Raw genomic sequence first — 13,733 nt, 5'->3', positions numbered from 1 at the left:
AAAGCAGATTATCTCTCAATAAACGATTTTACGTGTGAAATGTGGTGTAATCCTTTACTCTTCCTAGTACGCAGAGTTTCAACTTCAACGCAACTATCATGTGGTATACGTCGGATTCTGTAAGGTCCATTGTAAATCAGAAAGAATTTGTGACTCAAGTGTTTCTTCTTATGTGACAATGAATGAGCTTTAATGAGAACTTTCTGACCAATATATAGTTTCTTTGCATTTGCTTTACCATGTAGTTTTCTCCTTTTGTCTGCAGCAGAATTTATATTTTTAATAGCCAAATAAATTATGTCTTTGTGTCGAAGTTTACGTGTATTCAGAAAAGGTACAAGCTCTCTGATTCTGTTCGGTGGTTCTTCATTCTTCAGTACAAGAACAGGTAGTAAAGCAGTGGAGTCATGAGGCATTTATTTCATTCAGCACGTTTTGAAATAAGTGTCAATATCTGTCCCAGTATTGATGCTTTCTGTGACAATAAAGTCTGCAAAGCTTGTTGATTTCTTTCATAATCCGTTCAGACGGGTTACAATGTAGTGAGTACAATGAAATAAAAACAGGTTTGAATTTATGATTCCGAAGCATGCATGACCAAACAGCAGATCTGAATTGCGGTCAGTTATCTGAAATGACTTTAGCAACGTGGCCAACTTCACGTAAGAAATTTTTAACAAAGGCGTTGGATGCAGACCGTTCAGTGGATTTACGTAACGGCGTGAAAGAAACAAATTTTGAAGTAAGTTCAGCAGCGACTAAAACGTACGAAAATCCATTCGAAGTTCTGACAAGGGGTCCCAAGAGATCAACAGCAGCAAATTCTTTTACTTTAGAAGGAATGATAGGAAATCACGGAGCACGATGTGAGATAGCAGATGGTTTAGCATTTTGACAGAGTTTACAAATATACAAGACTCTTCGAATTCTCTTTTCCATATTGTTAAAATAACAAGTCGTCCGAAGAATATGATAACATTTTCGTGGACCAAAATGTGCGTAGCTGAAATGAATGTACAAAATGAACTTATTAACAAAATCGTCAGGAATGCAAAGTACCCATAGCTTGTCATCAACAGTGCAGCGTTTCAAGAGTATGTTGTTTCTAACCAGGTAATAATGCCGAATCTGCGTGCTTGCTCTTTCATGCCATTTACTTTTGATGTCTTACCAAATTGGATCCTTATCTTGTTCATGAGCAATGTCCTTTAAAGATGTGGTAATGAAGTTTTCAAAGGAGACTTTCTGAATGTAAAGAATACTTAAATTTTTTTTCGAGGTTGCCTTCTGTGTTACTTTTCACGAGTCCGGCCGGTGCACGTGGCAGTACGTCCGCAACAATGTTCTCCTTGCTGGGAATGTAGACTATTGTGAAGTGGTATTCTTGCAGAAACAATGCCCAACGTTTTAACGTGTCATGATTTAATTTTTAAGACATAAGAAATTGTAATGCACCATGATCGCTGTATACTTTTACGTGTTTACCAGAAAGAAAGAAACGGTATTTGTTAAATGCCCAAACGATAGCTAAAGCTTCTAATTCAGTAACGGAATAATTTTTTTCAGATTGTGTTAGCACGTGGCAAGCAAACGCAATGGTTTTCTGAACAGTAGCGTCATTTTCTATGCCTTCTTGCAATAAATGGGCACCAAGACCGACTTTAAAAGAATCCGTGCTAAGGCAAAAATCTTGTGACAGATCTGGATGAGCTAATATTGGCGCGTTGAGTAGCGCTTCTTTCAAACAATTGAATTCCAACTGTGCCTGTTCGTCCCAGTTCCAAATAGTATCTTTTCCAGTGAGAGAACAAGAATTTACATATTCAGAAAACGACGGTAAAATTTACGAGACCTAGAAAACTGCGGACTTGTTTTTTTTGTGAATGGAACTGGAATGGCTCTGATTGCTTCTAACTTTTCAGGATCCGGCTCAATGCCTTTAGAAGAAATAATATGTCTCAATAACTTCACCTTAGACCTACCAAATTCATACTTTTCCAAGTTAACTGTAAATCCCGATTCTGCAAAACTACGTAACACACTGTTGAGGACGCGATTATGTTGTTCGCATGAGGCTTCTGCTATTAGAATATCGTCAACATAGAACTCAGGTAATATGGAATTTAGCCCACTAATGAATGCTGCCGAAGAAATGTTCAAACCAAAAGGAAGTTTCCGAAATTGATAACAGACGCCGAAACAAAGAAAAGCTGTGTATTTTCTACATTCTGGATGAAGTTCGATCTGATAAAAGTTGGATCTGTGATCAATAGAAGACAACACTTTTACACCATTAAAATTTCGAAGAAGTTCTTCCAACGTTTGCGGCCTGTCTGTTTCAGGAATGATGATAGTATTAATTTGCCTCGGATCTAAGACAAGCCTGATCGATCCATTTTTCTTCTCAACAACATGTAATGGATAGTTGTATGAGCTTACTGCAGGCCCAACAATGCCCACGTCAACCATAGACTGTATTTCTGTTCTAACACAGTCCCTATAATGTGCCGGAATTACGTATGGTCTAACAAAATTGGTATCGAAATTGGTATCGAAATCCCTTGATTGTTCCTGTTTTGTGAGTAAAAACTGTGGAACGTGCTTGTAAAATCTCAAAAAGGTCCTGCCTATCGGTGTCATTACAATTCTCAATTGTCTGAATTTTATTCTGAATTAACTCATTAGTATCAAATATGCCGTCGATATCATCCCTGTCAGTACTTGCAGAGTGATTGTTAGTGTCAAGCTCTGTCAAAAGTTCTGACCTATTGTCTAATTTCCTCATCATGGTTTGAGAGCCAATCTTCAAATTTCAAAACTATTGACACCTTCTTTCTCTAAACTTATTTCAACATCGTGAAAATTTAAGATTGCTTTGTATTCATTCAAAAAGTCTACTCCCAATATAATTTCTGTTGACAATAATGGAATGATAAGGAAGTTCATAGAGAAACTGTGGCTTTGACAAAAGAATTCTAAGTTGGTTTGTTGGTGTACATCTACACTTTTTCCAAAGATTGCACCTTGTAATTTAATCTTACGTAACGGAAGTGTGGGGCAAACGTTCGATATGTTGCATTTGGTAAAGACTGTTTCACTAATTACTGAAATGGGATCGCCAGAGTCAAGTACTTCCGTAAATTTTACGTCATTTACTGCAATGTGAATTACAGGATATATTGTTCTGTTCTACGTCGTGTTCCTGGAATAAGATGTCTCTAATGTCTTCCATTTTTACGTAATTAATAGCCACGGCAGCTGCGTCGTCAACTTCATAAGTACGTTTTGTGGCTGCTAGCGGTGTGAGTCATTGTCTACTGTCTCTTTGTTGGTGCGCGTCGTTATTGGGATTAGGAGACCAAAGTTCTACAAATTCACCTTGCCGAGAGGGCCCTGCCCTGTTTGAATCCCGCCAGTTCTGATGAAATTCAGGTCTGTCGTTAAGATTATATCGTCTATCGTCATGTCGGTAGTTTCTGTAATTTCTTTCTTGTCGGTCACATGGTGGAGAATTTCTCCCTGAGTCGTAACTGCGCGGTGGACTGTTGCGTCTGAAGTTATTCTGTCTCCCTTGACAGTAATAGTTCTGGTTCCCATATTGTCTGTTTTTATGATTGCCTCTGTTATAGTCATTACCGTGGAGAGGTGATCTTTCCCTGTAATTATTATTACTCTGCCAACGGTTGTCATACGGGTGGTGTCTGTTTTGGTCACGATCTGCGTTGTAAGAATAGCCTTGTCGTGTCCAGTTATTGTTTCTGTCGTCACGGAATTGTGACGAATGTGACCTGTAATTGTTGTTCTCCTGGTTTCGCGTCCCGCAATTGTCGGTGTCAATTTCCAGTTCTTGTAAGAGTCCCTGAAAAGCTTCAATGTCGTCTTTGCAACGTCCTACCAAAATAATATGTCTTAAATGTTCAGGCAATTTGATTAAGCGAATGCGGATGAGTTCTGAGGAGCTGTACGGGTTTGACAGGTACTCATTCACGTGCAACTTATGTCTTCAAAATATTTGACAAGACTGGAAAATTCAGATTGTTTCATCATTATGATGCTATGTTTTACTCGGTCTTGAGTAGCTTGAAACCAATATGCTGAGTGAAGGCATGATAAAATTCTCCTTCACTGTGACAGTCGTGAATGACCGATCGCATTCTTACAGCTGGTTCATTCTCTAAATAGCCATACATAAATTCTAATCTGTGCTCTAATGACCAGTTGGGAGAAAAACAATGAGAGAATTAATGTAGCCACGCTTGTGGATGGATGTCATTGCCAGAATTCTTAAATGTTTTGAATTTACGTGTAGTAATGAACAGCTTATAGTCATAGTCATCGTGTCGGCGAGTCGCATGTCGGTCATTGTTACGTCGTGTCGGCGGTTCCATCTCAAAATTCGGTGCACCTTGCCAATTTCTTTCATAATTTCCTAAATGTCCTGTGTTATTATTTTGTGGCTTTTCCGTATTTCTAAGTCCCTCTTCCCGTGTTGGAGCGCGAGTCTCCTCTGAAATATGTAATTCTTGTATTACTTGTGCCAACTGATCTTGTACTTCCCGGATTTCTCTTTTGTGTTACGTAGTAATTTGATTTTGATTTTGTTTGAATTTCCTAATTTGTCTATACAAGGGTGATGTACTTGAGGACAATATTATGGAAATGGAAGAGGATGTAGATGAAGATGAAATGGGAGATACGATACTGCGTGAAGAGTTTGACAGAGCACTGAAAGACCTGAGTCGAAACAAGGCCCCGGGAGTAGACAACATTCCATTAGAACTACTGACGGCCTTGGGACAGCCAGTCCTGACAAAACTCTACCATCTGGTGAGCAAGATGTACGAGACAGGCGAAATACCCTCAGACTTCACGAAGAATATAATAATTCCAATCCCAAAGAATGCAGGTGCTGACAGATGTGAAAATTACCGAACTACCAGTTTAATAAGTCACAGCCTCAAAATACTAACGCAAATTCTTTACAGACGAATGGGAAAACTGGTAGAAGCCGACCTCGGGGAAGATCAGTTTTGATTCCGTAGAAATGTTGGAACACGTGAGGCAATACTGCCTCTACGACTTATCTTAGAAGGAAGATTAAGGAAAGGCAAACCTACGTTTCTAGCATTTGTAGACTTAGAGAAAGCTTTTGACAATGTTGACTGGAATACTCTCTTTCAAATTCTAAAGGTGGCAGGGGTAAAATACAGGGAGGGAAAGGCTATTTACAATTTGTACAGAAACCAGATGGCAGCTGTAGGAGTCGAGGGGCATGAAAGGGAAGCAGCGGTTGGGAAGGGAGTGAGACAGGGTTGTAGTCTGTCCCCGATGTTATTCAATCTGTATATTGAGCAAGCAGTAAAGGAAACAAAAGAAAAATTTGGAGTAGGTATTAAAATCCAGGGAGAAGAAATAAAAACTTTGAGGTTCACCGATGACATTGTAAATCTGTCAGAGACAGCAAAGGACTTGGAAGAGCAGTTGAACGGAATGGATAGTGTCTTGAAAGGAGGATATAAGATGAACATCGACAAAAGCAAAACGAGGATAATGGAATGTAGTCGAATTAAGTCGGGTGATGCTGAGGGAATTAGATTAGGGAATGAGACACTTAAAATAGTAAAGGAGTTTTGCTATTTGGGGAGCAAAATAACTGATGATGGTCGAAGTAGAGAGGATATAAAATGTAGACTGGCAATGGCAAGGAAAGCGTTTCGGAAGAAGAGAAATTTGTTAACATCCAGTATTGATTTAAGTGTCAGGAAGTCGTTTCTGAAAGTATTTGTATGGAGTGTAGCCATGTATGGAAGTGAAACATGGACGATAAATAGTTTGGACAAGAAGAGAATAGAAGCTTTTGAAATGTGGTGCTGCAGAAGAATGTTGAAGATTAGGTGGGTAGATCACGTAACTAATGAGAAGGTATTGAATAGCATTGGGGAGAAGAGAAGTTTGTGGCACAACTTGACTAGAAGAAGGGATCGGTTGGTAAGACATGTCCTGAGGCATCAAGGGATCACAAATTTAGCATTGGAGGGCAGGATGGAGGGTATAAATCGTAGAGGGAGACCAAGAGATGAATAAACTAAGCAGATTCAGAAGGATGTAGGTTGCAGTAGGTACTGGGAGATGAAGGAGCTTGCACAGGATAGAGTAGCATGGAGAGCTGCATCAAACCAGTCTCAGGACTGAAGACCACAACAACAACAACAATAATTTGTTCGTACTCTTCTGCGTCAGTGAAGGCTACCGGTCTTGTTTCATTCAGATTATCATCTACCTTCGTACATAAATTATTTAGCTGATCCGAAAGTTCAACTACTTTCTCTGATAATGAAGTGATGTCCCCCATGTGTTTTTCTGAACCAATTTTCAGAGTATCTACTGTGTCCTTTAAGTTTTCCAGAGTTTTTGCAAGTTGCGTAACCGAACTGGTATATGCAACTGAGTCAATTTTAGTCCGCAAGGTCTCGTGATTTTCATGAACAATGGTTTGCAGTACTTTTATTGCTGCTTCGTGATTCTGTAATGCATTTTCATGCCACGAATAAAATAGGTTGAAAATGCTCACAAATTTGTGTTTTTACGACATTGCAGACTTTTTGACATTTCGATTCGATGTTATGTAACTGAGTAGCTAAATCTTCACGTGTTTGTTGAAGTGTTTCTTTAATTTGTTTCTGATTTTGTTCCGTTTGTTTTTGATTTTGTTTCATTTGTTGCATTAATAGCAATAATAAGGTATTAGTGTCTGGAATCTGTTCCTCTTTGCTTTTCAGCAGTGCATTTGCACCGGCAACATTCGCATTTTGAAAAGCAGAAAATGTGTCTTGACTTAACTGAGGAAAAGGTGAGGACGCAAAACCTGAATCTACGGTATTTGCAAGATTGTGTCCTGTCATTTCGGGTTCCTGAGGTGATCTGTTGCCGACCGATCGATCGACAATACTACCCTGTTCACTAGCTGTTTCACTGTATACACGATTATTTATTACCTGGTCCATTCCCCTATGCACAGTTACCAAATTACTATGTTGAACATTAGTTAATTCATTACACGGTGACGCTAACACACTACTTTCGTCTTCACTGTCATTCTTCAGTTTACTTTGGAGCCTAGTATTACGTTTTTCACACGCCATAATTGTAACAATATTTCACACGGTAACACAGAAAAGCACAATTTGATGAGTAAAATAAGAAAACACATTAAAATAGCACTAAAAATAATATCTAATTAATTGCAAGCACAGCTGCGAAATACTTGGTGCAAATCTACATGCATGCCACAACTGTTTTACTGTACAACAATGAAAAACTACAACCACAAATGAACTTCTCTCTACAATTACACGCTAGCAATAAACAATAGCTACACTAATTACACAAACTACAAGAAAAAATCAGAAGATTCCAGTGAGGTATCCTCGGCTAAAGGTCGACATATGTAACGTCCCCTTAGAAAAATTTATAAATGACTGTGCTGGTAAACCTCTACGATATTTGATTTTCAAAAAGCTGAGCAAAACTGAACGTAGTCAGACATTTCTCTCTTTACTTATTCTGATCAACAGTAAACTGACACACAATATTTTTTTAGCGCAACGCAATCTGACTTTCAATAATCCCTACAAAAGAATGGCCTTGACTAACAATAACCTATACCTTACTTGAATCACTTACCTCACAAAAATCTTTTTCACTCGAACTGCTGCAATACAGCGAGTGCCAATACTGCCAGCTAAATAAAAGATTCTAACTACTGAAGGCACTAACTACTGATCGGCATAGTTAGCAAATGAAAAATTTCGATAGAGAACAAACAATGTATTTACCTTAATAGTGTTCAGAAGTCATAATTCATAACATCCAGTCTTACAAATTTCGTTTTTCTGACGGACACACGTCCAGATTGTCCGCTCTCAAAACTCTGCCATCTCTCTTGCCACATCCACCACCGCTGGCGGCTCACCTCCAACTGAGCAACGCTACCCGCTGTTCACATCCAGCTGCCCAACACTACACTAGCAAATATTCCAACAATGCAAACCAGCCACAGACTGCACACAGCACAGTGAGTGATTTTTATACAGAACGCTACGTGGCGTTACCAACATAAAAACCTAAACAGCCTACTTACAACCCAAATATCAGATTTGATTTGAAATAAGATATCAAATAATTTCGCGTACTATGTGGGTTATTCCAGTGACCGGTGTAAAGATTACAGCACTGCTCACGAGCGTTACTGTTTTTTGATTACGCTGTTTCGTTCTATTACTATGCCTATGAAGTACTGGACTCGCCGGTTCGACTTTGTTTGAAACACAGACCTTTGAATAAGAGATCTTCTTTCCTGTGATCTGAAGTAGTCCAGTTACTGAATCGGACACCTGTTGCCCCGTCTCCATCAATAGGGCAGGAGTGTAGCGTTCGTCGTCACGACAGAACATTTGCGCCATTGGCAGACACGTAAATGTTTTATTCCAAGTTTCACCGCACTTCTCCACTGTTCCCTGTGTGGTAGCATGTGAGATAACATCTGCGTCTAAATATACGGCATACATCAAGATAGCTGTGTTCCGTTTCTCGACAGAACATTGCGGAAGAAACGAACTGCGCGCAATTTTAAACCTTTCTTTTCTCCCTTGAGCCTTTCGAGCGTTCGTTATTTTTATGCCTCGGATCTTTGCGAACAACTATAAACGATTAAGTAACATTTATGAGTGTGGAATTCCATTGATAACGTCAGCTCCCGAATGAGCTTTAGATGTTTTGATAGATTTCTTTAATTCTGTGGTTGGATCAAGTAGTTACCCCACATGGCGCGCGCCTCTCCCACACACATACACACACACACACACACACACACACACACACACACCAGGTATCTCTCCTGAGAGTCGTCTCTTGTATTTGGGCAGATATTTGTAATCTCACGTCTTCAGGGTAGCCTCAAGATGGAGAACCGAATCTACATTTTTCGTTTGTACTGGCCGTCGCTTGAAACATGTTATGCATGAAATTAGATGTATCTGTCTATGCTGATATACAGGGTGTCACAGAAAAACACCGAGAAAAGACTTAGGGACAGGTTCCTAACACCAAAAGAAGAAAGAAACGTCAGTAAAACATGGATTCTAAAATGATAAATGAAAGGCACCAGTTTGCTTTTGTTCTACAATATTACTTTTATTGTTAACAGGTTTTCGGCTTACTAGGCCATCTTCAGACATTTACTAAATGTCTGAAGATGGCCTAGTAAGCCGAAAACCGGTTAACAATAAAAGTAATATCGTAGAACAAAAGCAAACTGGTGCTTTTCATTTATTATAATGCTGTTCTACCAAGAAGCGACGGAAGATTCTGTTAATATGGTTCTAAAATGCATATCTTAAGAGCTATGATCACTTGTTCACCTTCTATACTACGAAATATACCTCCTCCACTTTAATGTCTTTGCTTGCCACTCAATCGGAACGCCTACAAGAGGATTGTAATTTCTTATCTATTGAAAATGAAGCTTATGAAGGTTAGCCAACTCTGATTCAATTTTTGTTGGCAAAAAACCGCCTAAAACAAAGAATTTCATGACGTAACGGAATTTCATGACGTAACGGAATTTCAGTTATTAATCTTCACGAATCACTTGCAACAAGTGTGCTTTAAAATACCGAGTAAATAAAAGAGTTGTGTACGTCAGATTGCCAAATTGACACCAGTCTTTTTACATAACAATCACCGACGTGTCAAAAACAAAATTTTATGGTTTTCAACGTCACCACTGTGCAATACCGAGACATATCTGCCTCGTCATCATGCAACCGCGCCCGAGATGGGGCTCGAACCCGCGGCCTCTGCTTTGAGAATCATCGACACTGCTCCTAACGAGGCAGCCCCGGATGTTAGCGGCTTACTACCTCGGAGAAGTGTCGAGAACTGCCTCTGTGGTAGCCGACAGCGAGATGGGCCACCAGTTACTTCACGGGTGGGCAGCCGTGCGAAAACAAAGGGAATCGACTTCCCACAAACGAGACAGGACGTCTCAAAAATCTGCTTCAAATTTATATTTGATACGTCAGAAAAACGAGGAGCCCCTATCAGGGACATTCGTAATTAGGGAGGATCCTAGACATACGTCGTTAGGGCGGAGCAAGCTAATAATAGAACCGAGCTCCCACCCTCGCGAGTACCGGGGGCTGCAGCTAGTTTCAATCAATAACTGCGACCCCGGCAGCGCAGATCAATCTGATGAACGTTCTCGACTGCCATTCGTCGTGAGCACCTGAAACTCGCTCGCGATTGATTCGGCACCTGGCGCGCATCGCTGCTATTCGGCGGGACCAGATCGACGCGGAGGTGCGCGAGTGCGCATGCGCGGCGACCGCTGGCCCGGGGGCGGCGCGCCCGGGCAGCCCGGGGTGGCGGAGCGTGGGCGGTGGCTGCCGGCCTATATAAGTCCGACGCCGGCGCCGGGTCGGCCGCAGTCGCTCGACGCCCTCCACCGGCTCGCCACCGCAGCGCCCGCTGCCCTCTTCCCTGAGCAGCGCCAGCTGCCTCTTCCCTGAGCAGCGCCAGCTGCCCTCTTCCCTACACAGGTAGGTCTTACAACAGAGCACCTAACTTGTAAATCCGACAGCTTCCACCTTTCAGTTGCCACGTGCAACAGTCCACTACATCTGCATTCTTAGCTCGCACGCCACCTTTCAGATGGTGGATGGTTTGAATTACTACTGGTCTTTTCAAAAACGGGTACAAGAGAGAGAGAACAGTCATTTTGCTTGCATTCACTGGTTATCCGTCCTTTTTCTGCAAAAATACTTTTCTGAAATAACAGAATTATTTGTAATTTGTTTGAAACAGTAGCTTTCAGAATTTAACGCCTCACATTTCTATAGAAGAATATCAACTCTCGTTTCAAGTTTTAAGTAATGTGCTTCGAAATAGTAACTATTCCTGAACGTTATAGAATCATTGGATATGTTATCTTAATAACGAAGATTTTACCAGATACTTCTTGTGACGTGAATCTCTCTCTTCCTGCACCCGTGGTAGATAATCTAACTGGTGACAAATCAGGAAGCGCGTCTCGAATATTTTCTGTCAGAGTAACTTGATATAGCTGTCAATAAGATATCACACTAGTGACATACGATCTGCTTCACAGATCTTATAAACGTTCGCATCATTCTTCTTACAGTGTATTTAAAAGAGCATATAACAATTAAAAACTGAATGCACAGAAAAAAATTGTTATTTCCATCTCACAAAGTGTATGTTCTTTTGTTTGTTTAACTTCAAAGTCTTGCATTTCAGCACCAGATACATTTTTCTTCTAGTTTACGCTGGTTCGAGGCAACACAAGGTAAGTTCTTAGAATAAGCCGCTCGTATCATTCAACTGTTATATTGAACTCACGTGCAGAAATCCTCGAGTCTCTGTTCCATTTCCATTCAGAGAAATCAGTATATTCACGAGCATGCACGCAACAATCAGAAAAATGTCTTAGCAGATTCTAAAAATATGAAAAAAATTGAAATATGAATGAGGTAAATGTGGCTGGCTGGTAAACTGAAAAACATTGTATGAGCCAGCTACTGTACCAACTCAATATAATCTCAAACTCAAGTAAAAACTCAGAATTTTAGTTGAAATGTGAAAGTGATTACTAGTAATATTTGCATAGTATCTCACAGGAAACAAATGTGTTTTTAAGAAAGTTTTCATAAATGGCTGTATTAACACTAACATGATCTCTTAACTTTCATCTCTCCCGAAACTTGATTTTCAATGCAATAGTAAAGTTAAAGTAAGTGAAATGAGAATCACCATATATTTTCCATAGCAGTCTTTATGTTGACTCATTAATTAATAACATGCCAGAAAAATAAAGTGCACATCAACCCACTGGAAGTTCTTTGTCAATGTTTCAATTGCAGCTTCTTCGGACATCGACGCAGAATGCAGAGGTCTACAACGATGGGTTTGATCAATGCTAGTTCTACAAGGCAACCTCGTTGTTCTAGCAATAAGCAGAAATGTTTTTTATAACACAGTAACAGAATTTTTTAAACACAATTCGAATCGCATAGGGCTTATCGCAATTTCAGCTTACAGCAAGCGGCAATCTAAACAGGTATCATGTGTACTGTAAAACAGAGCTAAGTGTTGTATCTGCTTTCAATTCCCACGAGAGCACAAGAACGGCATCTGTTAATAAAAAGTAAAGACAGCCTAAACTAATTTTATGCTAGTTTCATCTTGTAACTCACACTGGAATGTACAGAATTCTCGAAGAGATTCGACTCGAAGAGAGAAGCAATGAAAACAAATTTCCGCTTTTCTTTGCCCGTTTTAGCCAATTGGAGGCCCTGACAAGGAGTTTGATACCAATGTTTCATTTGCTTGTAAATTTCTTAGCTGTCCCCAGATGCATTTCTTTCAAATTCGTTTAATTCCTCATCTCATGCGCCATTTTGTTTCCAAGTGACCTGTCTCTGCATTTATTGTTTTTTACTCTCGCTTCGGTAAAAATCTTAGACACACTAAGATACATTGGTGAAAAAATTCACCCATATTTCTCTTTGAACCAAAGTCTGAAGCTGAGCGTCTTCTTGAGACGTTATCTCTCTTCTCTCTCTCTCTCTCTCTCTCTCTCTCTCTCTCTCTCTCTCTCTCTGCCTCTGAGCGTCCCTCCCTAGTTTTTCTTAAGGTATTCGCAGCTATACATCTCTTCAGAAGAGTAAAGTTTCCAACAGTGAAAGAGGCGATGACACAAGGAAACTTGTAGTTGGCGTGGAAGACTTTTTGGGATTGTTCAGATTGTTCAGCACATTTCATCAAACGTCAAAATATCAGTTTCAAACCTGGTTTCACTCACAGTCAAGAGCCCCTTCTCCTCAATAAATGAGAGATTTCTTGCGATTTTTCGAAAAAAATGATGACGAAATTAACGTAAATCTGTTTGCGCACTATTTATTGATTTTTGGGCGCCATTTTCTGATTTTTGTTAAGAAATTCAGTCATCACTAAGCCCACCGTCAGAGACGTTGAAGCTGCTCTGACAAAAACGAAGTGATTTCAGTGCAGTCTCCGAATCATATCTGAAATAAAAATAAATAAATAAATAAAAAACAGTTTTCTTAATCTATAGGATATTCCGCGTGGAGTAGTAGCACGGTTTATTGAAATTTCACAAAATAATAACATGACGGACGTTTCGACAGAGATGTTGCCTTGTCACGTGTTTTTGCTCACGTATGTTGCAGTAATTAATAAATAAATTCAAATAAAAAAGTAGTCTATTATTCTTTGCGGTCACACCCGACGAATAATTAAGCCAAATTTCTGAAAGATATCTTATTAGTGTGCTCGCCATCCATTTCGTCAGCTTGAAATACGCTGTATCTCAAGCTGACGGAATGGATTGCAGACACACAAATAAAGATATCTTTTTGAAATTTGGCTGAATTATTTCTCGGACATGACTCCAAGGAGTAATGGGCTATTTTTTTAGTTTGGTTTATTCATTAGTTATTACAAAAAACCGTGACCAAAAACACATGACAAAACTACATCTTTGCTTCGGACATCCGCCATTTTATTAGTTCGTCAAATTTCAAAGAACTGTGTTATTACTACGTGCGCAATATCATGTAGATTAAGAAAATAGTTTGATTTTTTTATTTCAGATATGAGTTGCAGACTGCAGGACGTTAGGTCGTGGACACGGC

General features: G+C 39.7%; 1 protein-coding gene across 1 annotated transcript in view; it reads left to right on the top strand.

Moving 5' to 3' along the window:
• The first annotated feature begins 10,490 nt into the window (after window positions 1-10,490).
• Window positions 10,491-13,733, top strand: part of LOC124721825 (ITG-like peptide) — an 87,656-nt gene continuing 84,413 nt past the window's right edge. Inside the window, exon 1 of the mRNA XM_047246947.1 lies at window positions 10,491-10,598. The gene's annotated coding sequence lies outside the window, so the exon portion shown is untranslated. The remainder of the gene's footprint in view (window positions 10,599-13,733) is intronic.

This window comes from Schistocerca piceifrons, chromosome X (assembly GCF_021461385.2).
Source record: "Schistocerca piceifrons isolate TAMUIC-IGC-003096 chromosome X, iqSchPice1.1, whole genome shotgun sequence".
In the NCBI taxonomy this organism is placed as follows: domain Eukaryota; kingdom Metazoa; phylum Arthropoda; class Insecta; order Orthoptera; family Acrididae; genus Schistocerca; species Schistocerca piceifrons.
This window is presented reverse-complemented; position numbering and strand designations above follow the sequence as displayed.